This window comes from Lepisosteus platostomus, chromosome 25 (assembly GCF_059453375.1).
Source record: "Lepisosteus platostomus isolate fLepPlt1 chromosome 25, fLepPlt1.hap1, whole genome shotgun sequence".
Classification (NCBI taxonomy): domain Eukaryota; kingdom Metazoa; phylum Chordata; class Actinopteri; order Semionotiformes; family Lepisosteidae; genus Lepisosteus; species Lepisosteus platostomus.
Genome location: NC_142635.1, coordinates 2,968,914 through 2,976,189, shown reverse-complemented (window position 1 = coordinate 2,976,189; position 7,276 = coordinate 2,968,914).

Here is a 7,276-nt window from a genome sequence, read left to right as displayed (position 1 = left end):
CGATTTTCTCTTGACTCCGTCTTTTGAATGGAACCTGAATATTCAGTTCAATTCCAGGTGCTTTATTAGCATGACCGATGGGTACAATCAGTGTTGCCAAAGCAAATGAAAGTAGTGATATTTACATTAAACAAAACAAAAAATAGAAGTAAAATAAAATCTACAGACATGTTACAGACATTTACAACAAAGACATATTATAAAATATTGACATATACTGTAGGCGGCTGGAGCATTATTGGGAGACAGACTCACTGTTCCTCAGGCTGTGACAGGAGATCACATACTGGGCTGCCAGATCATCTGAGTTCCCTCCTCCCTCTCCCAGTAGGATTGGGACCCATGGTGATTGTGGCAGGTGTGGGAACTCTGGGATTAGATTTCTGAATTTCGGGAAGAATGTTTCTCTAATCCCAGAGTATCTGTCACAGTGCAGTAGGAAGTGCACCTCTGTCTCTATTTCTCCCCGCTGGCAGTGGGAGCACAGCCTGTCCTCTCTGGGCAGCCAGGTATATCTGCCCCGCGAAGATGCGTCCGACTGGCGAAGTGCCGTTTGACTCCGTTTGACCCTCGGGTCCCTGGTTTGATCCGGGCTCTGAGGTCATTCTGTGCGGAGTTCGCACGGCCTGCTCCACTTCAGCTGCTAATCGACCACCCCTTGGACCGCCGGACTGTCCCGCCCCCCGGACTCGCCGGCCAGCCCCACGCCCGCTGGCCCTGACCCGGGATCCAGACGAGAGCCTTTCCGCTAACAGGTGGGCAGGTGTACTTCCGAAGAGGAAGTGAATGTGTGATTTTTCTTTTGCCCCTGAAGGGAAAGGAGAGATTTCCTGTCCTGCACATTTCCAGCTCCACACATGGTCGGGGGGCTGGTATCTGAGAGATCTGACAATCCACTGAAGAGCACCAAGAGGGAGGGTTCAGCCCACGCACTCTTACTGACTGACTAGAGAGGCTGTATATTAACCCTTTCATTCCCTGTGAGCAGTGTTGCCTTGAGGTGAATGAAGAGCATGAGTGGGCAGTGCAGTGTCAGTGTGGGAGCCCATCCTGTCTCAGGGTATTGTAGTGTGAAGGTGGGACCTTGATACTGGAATCAGAGCTACTTGCAGCCTCTCCAGTCCACTGCATTACAGTGTAGCTGCACCCAGTGCTGTTGAATTGATAATTAGCAGGATCACCACTAATTAAGCAGCTGGTTGAGTCAGATTACTGCAGTGGAGTGCACTGGAAGGGCTGCAAGCCGAGTAGCTCTGACTAAAAGGCTCCTTTTTATCCTCAAATGAGAATTTTTTGTTAAACTGTCCCTGTTAGGGGATTTTTGGTCTCTCGTGTCCCTGTTTGAAAACTCGCTGTTTATCTGAGAGATCTGACAATCCACTGAAGAGCACCAAGAGGGAGGGTTCAGCCCACGCACTCTTACTGACTGACTAGAGAGGCTGTATATTAACCCTTTCATTACACTGCCCTGCCAGAGACAGATAAGGAGGGGAAGGCTTCTTCTGCATCCTAGCATCAATCCCATATTGGCAGGGTCCGCTTGTCGGCACGCCCATCTCCATTTGGTGTCTTCCGGGGACAGCGTTCACTTTCCGCGCGTCCTCAGTGACCCATCCAGCGCTTATTGGGCTGTCGACCCTGCGGGCTCAGTCGCATCGCTGTCTGTGCCACCGTGTGCTCGATAAGGATAAGATAAGATAAGACAAGGAGTGAAAGGCTACTAGAGACAAAGAGAGATGGCTGATCTCCCAATAATGCTCAATATGTTTACAGTACATGTCAATATTTTAGGACGTGTCTCTGTTGTAAATGCCTGTAATAGGGCTGTAGATTTTATTTTACTTTTATTGTATGTTTTGTTCCATGTCAGTTTTATTATTTTTATCTGTTTTGGCAACACTGATTGGTCATGCCAATAAAGCACCTTGAAGTGAAATTGAGATTGATAGACCAGACAAGGACGGGTTAATGCTATGTGTAAATTAATTGACTTGTAGCTAGTTAATCATTATATCAACACAAACAAGTGCGAGGGAGCTGGGTCATTTCTCGCGCTGGAGCAGGGCTCAGCGGAGTGACCCCCACAGCCACCCCAGGCGTAGCTCTCGAAGGGAGGGGGGCTGGCGTGGCCCGTGTTCTGCTGCCGACGGACTCGGTCTCGCTGGGGGAGAGAGGGGGAGGCAGATGGACGCCCGAGGGGACGCCTCCACTGTCATCTTTAGGAGGGGAGGAGAAATGCAGCAGGTGAAATGCGTGTACTTTGTTGTAAAGCTGTCATACAATGTTGGGTGAGCAACCTCAAGGCACTGTCATACAGGGAGGCTGTAGATACAGTACAGTGTAGATCAGGCTCTGTAGATACAGTACAGTGTGGACCTGCTCTGTAGATACAGTACAGTGTGGATCAGGCTCTGTAGATACAGTACAGTGTGGATCTGCTCTGTAGATACAGTACAGTGTGGACCTGCTCTGTAGATACAGTACAGTGTGGATCAGGCTCTGTAGATACAGTACAGTGTAGATCTGCTCTGTAGATACAGTACAGTGTAGATCAGGCTCTGTAGATACAGTACAGTGTGGACCTGCTCTGTAGATACAGTACAGTGTAGATCTGCTCTGTAGATACAGTACAGTGTGGACCTGCTCTGTAGATACAGTACGGTGTGGATCAGGCTCTGTAGATACAGTACAGTGTACAGTGTACAGTGTTCTCCTGTTCAACCAACTAGTTCCTCCTGGATATGGTTTGTTTGACCTTCCGCATCTTTCAGGCAGAGGCGGGGGCATCATTGATATTTACAGTCTGAGTCCTATAGCTATACCTCCTCCCTCTTCTTTTGAGTGTCTTGTTTTAAATGTTTCTATCCCCCAATCTACTATTATTGCCACAGTTTATAGACCATCCAAACCCAGTGGAGTCTTCTTAGGTGAGTTTGCTGATTTTCTCTCATTCTTATCCCTTAAGTTTAAAAGGATCCTTATTCTGGGGGACTTTAATATACACATTGATTCAACCTCTTCCAGTCTGACTAAAGACTTCCTTTCTCTTTTGGGATGCTTTGACCTTACTCAGTTTGTTTGTACCCCTACACATAACAAAGGACACACCTTAGATCTAATTATTGCAAATGACTCCTTTGTCTCCCACTGCTCTCCCCTTGATCTAGGCCTCTCTGACCACTTAGCCATTCTCTTCAATCTGGAATTACCTGTTTCTAACACTTCCCCCTCATGCTCTGTAAATTTCCACAACTGGCGATCAATTGATCACCCAAGGTTTGCAAATTCTGTTCTGTCCTCCTTATCCTGTTTCTCTTCCTCTGACCCTCTAGAGGACAAAATACAGTTACTTGACAATGCTCTTTTATCTACCCTCGACACCTTTGCTCCTTTAAAAACTCAAACCATCTCCTTCTCTCGCCCTGCCCCCTGGTACAATGACCACCTGCAATTCATGAAGGCAGCCTCTCGCAAACTTGAGCGTAGGTGGCGTTTTTCCGGCCTAAATGTACATTATCAGGCCTGGAGAGAGTACTTATCTGATTATAAGGTTACTATAGAGTCTGCTAGATCCACCTACTTCTCTCACATCATTGAAAATCACCATAACAACCCCAGACATCTTTTCTCCACCATCAACAGACTGCTCAAGCCAAATTGCCCCACCACATTACCTGCCTCATCACAACTTTGCAACACATTCTTAGATTTCTTTAGTTCTAAGATTGACAACATCCGGCATCACATTCTCTCCACTATGGATATAATTTCCACACCTCCTCCCTCCTCATCCAACTTCTCTGGTTCCCGTCTCTCCAGCTTCTCTCTTCTTGACTCAGCATCCCTAAACAAACTAGTTACGCGCATGAAACCCACCACATCTAGTTTAGATCCCATTCCCACCTTTATTCCAGTCCTGTTTCTCTTCTCTCTGTCCCATTGTCCTCAATATAATACATGAATCCTTGAGCACCGGCATTGTACCAACGGTCCTCAAGACTGCAGCCATTACCCCCGTGCCAAAGAAGCCTAACATGGCTCTCGACAATCTTAACAACTTCAGCCCCATCTCCAACTGACCCTTTCTCTCTACAATTCTAGAACGTGCTGTCACACTTCAGTTACATAACCACCTCATGACAAACAACCTTTTCGAACCCCTCCAATCTGGCTTCCGTCAACTTCACAGCACAGAAACCGCCCTGGTCAAAGTCACCAACGATCTCCTCATAGCTTCTGATTCTGGTTCTCTTTCCAAACTCATCCTTCTTGATCTCAGTGCTGCCTTTGACACTGTTGACCACAACATCTTACTTTCTCGTCTAGAGACTGTGTTTGGAGTCTCTGACACTGCCCTTAAATGGTTTAAGTCTTACCTCACTGATCGCTGTCACTTTGTCTCTCTCAATGGGTACAGGTCTGAAATTGGTCTTGTCAAGTCTGGTGTCCCCCAGGGCTCAATACTGGGCCCTTTGCTCTTCAGCATTTACATGTTCCCACTTGGTCAGCTTTTAAGATCACATGGCCTCAGCTTTCATTTTTACGCTGACGATACTCAAATATACATCCATACCAAACCCGACACTGATGTGGCTGTCTCTATCTCTATTCTATCTAATTGCATCTCTGACATAAAAATTTGGATGACTCAAAACTTCCTTCATCTTAACTGTGACAAGACTGAAGTCATGCTTATTGGTACCCCTCATCACCTTCGTAAAGCCAGTCCTGTAACCCTATCTGTAGATGGCTCTGTACTTGAGCTTCAATCAAAATTGAAAAACCTTGGGGTTATATTCGATTCTGGCTTAACATTCGACCCACATGTACAGCATACTGTCAAAACATCTTTTTTTCACCTTAGAAATATCGCAAGACTACGCCCTATGCTATCATTAACTGTGGCTGAAAAGCTGATCAACATATTTGTATTCTCTCGAATTGACTACTGCAATGCTCTACTCCCTGGGGTATCTAAATCTACTCTGAACAAGCTGCAGTATGTCCAAAATTCAGCAGCCAGAATCCTGACCAGGTCTAGTGCAAGTGTTCACATTACTCCTATTCTGGAGTCCTTGCACTGGCTTCCGGTAAAATTCTGCGTTGACTTTAAAATCCTCATGCTCACCTACAAGGCTTTACATGGCTTGGCACCTCAATACCTGTCTGAACTTTTATCGCCCTACTCCCCACCTCGCAACCTCCACTCTTCAAATTCTGCCCTCCTTACTGTCCCCCAAGCCCGTCTACATTGTATGGGCGACAGGGCCTTCTTCTGCTATGCCCCCAAGCTCTGGAACTCTTTGCCCAAGGATATCAGAGAGTCACCTTCTCTAAACTCCTTCAAATCCAGACTCAAAACCTTCTTCTTCAGAAAAGCCTTTACTTAACTGGTTCCATTCTTCACCCCTCTGCTCTTCTTAGTACCACCTTCCAGGGTCTCCTCTATTGTTATTGTTGTATTGCTGTAATTATAATTGTGTCCTATCTTGTGAAATCTTCTTATTTATTGTTGTAGTCTTCTTATTTATTGTTATTGTCATCCTGTAAAGCGCTTTGAAAAGCCACCTTTAAAGGCGCTATATAAAATAAAGTTTTTTATTATTATTATTATTATTATTATTATTATTATTATTATTACAGTTTGGACCTGCTCTGTAGATACAGTACAGTGTAGATCAGGCTCTGTAGATACAGTACAGTGTGGACCTGCTCTGTAGATACAGTACAGTGTAGATCAGGCTCTGTAGATACAGTACAGTGTGGACCTGCTCTGTAGATACAATACAGTGTAGATCAAGGTCTATACAGTAGATACTGTAGAGTGAATATCCTACTCAAGAAATGCAGGACAAGGACTGTAAAGATTGCATAAAATAATTCATTTCAACACAGTGCAGTGACACACTCTAGACAACATTGCTGCACACAAATAGCTGTAGTGTCATAACCCTATTTTTAACCATTAATTACAGTTATTCAAGTTAACAGTTTGCATGAGTAAGTGTTTTGTCAACTGATGTGACCGAACAGATAATCTTCTCTCATCCCATAATGAACAGGTAACTACAATTCAGTCTCAACTCTTAATTCACAAGACACAAAGCATTGACACTTACAAATCGCTCACTGCAGTTCGGACAAAATAGCGCCTTTCTTTCAATCGCTTTTTTTCACCCAAGGAGAGCTATTTTAAGAGCTTTGAATGGCCTCTGAAATAATAGGCTTTATAACAGGCTAGGTAAATGACTGTCTGACTTGTCACTACAGGGCATTAACACTGTACTGAGTAAGAGACGGAGATGCATGTACACCAGCACTAAAATAGCCGAATCTTCAAAAGCACCTCTGTTATTGCAATCGTATTGTCATGCTCATTTATATTAATAACAATATTAATAGTTGATTCATCTGTGCGTCGGATGAGATGATAAAATATAATCCTGATTACTTGGTCATTGCATTAAATGCTAACCGCAGCAGTATTTCTTACGACCGGGGGTGTTATCTCTGCTGTCCTGACTGATTTCCACCCTGGGCTTGCACAATCTGACCAACCTAAAGCTCCCCCTCATTTGTAATCCGCGTTTCTCCCTCCCCCCCACTACTCTCCCGTGCACTGGGGCTGCTGTGTGTCACCCAGGTGGGGGCTGCACTGCACTGGGAGAAGAAACAGCCCTTCTCCCATCTGTGAACAGCTTGGAGCTCCTTTAGGCTGAAAATTGCCATATAGATGCATTTGATTACTTATTCTAATAAATAGTGTTGATAGTGGCTAGTGATGGTTTAGGCAATTATTATATTATTCTATTTGCTTAATTATTGCCGTTGTTGTACTTTGTTTTCTTTTGCCTAGTTGGGAAAATGCCTCTTCCTGATACCTCTGACAGATCCCATATTCCAGGCGGTCCGTGTCCCTGCTCCATGGCTCGCTTGGAGAACATTCCCGAGTGGGACGATTTCACCCACGGCCCAGAATCTAGGCATGTCCAAGACACCCTTCATCACCATCAGCAGCAGCAGCAGAAGCAGCAGCAAGTAACTGATCTGTTTAGACTGGGGGTGGCTTGGGAGAAGATTGGGCATTCGTCTTTTTTTCCCGATCCAGATCTGACACGTCAGTCATTTCAAATGATTTCGAAGCAGTGCTGTTTGAGAGGACCCCCCCAGCGTCAGCTTTGTGATTCCTAGGCCTCTGCGTGACTGAGCAGTCGCTCAGGCACACATTAACTCTTAATGGCCGCCTTATCCTCAACTACTTGTTTTCTCTGGCTTC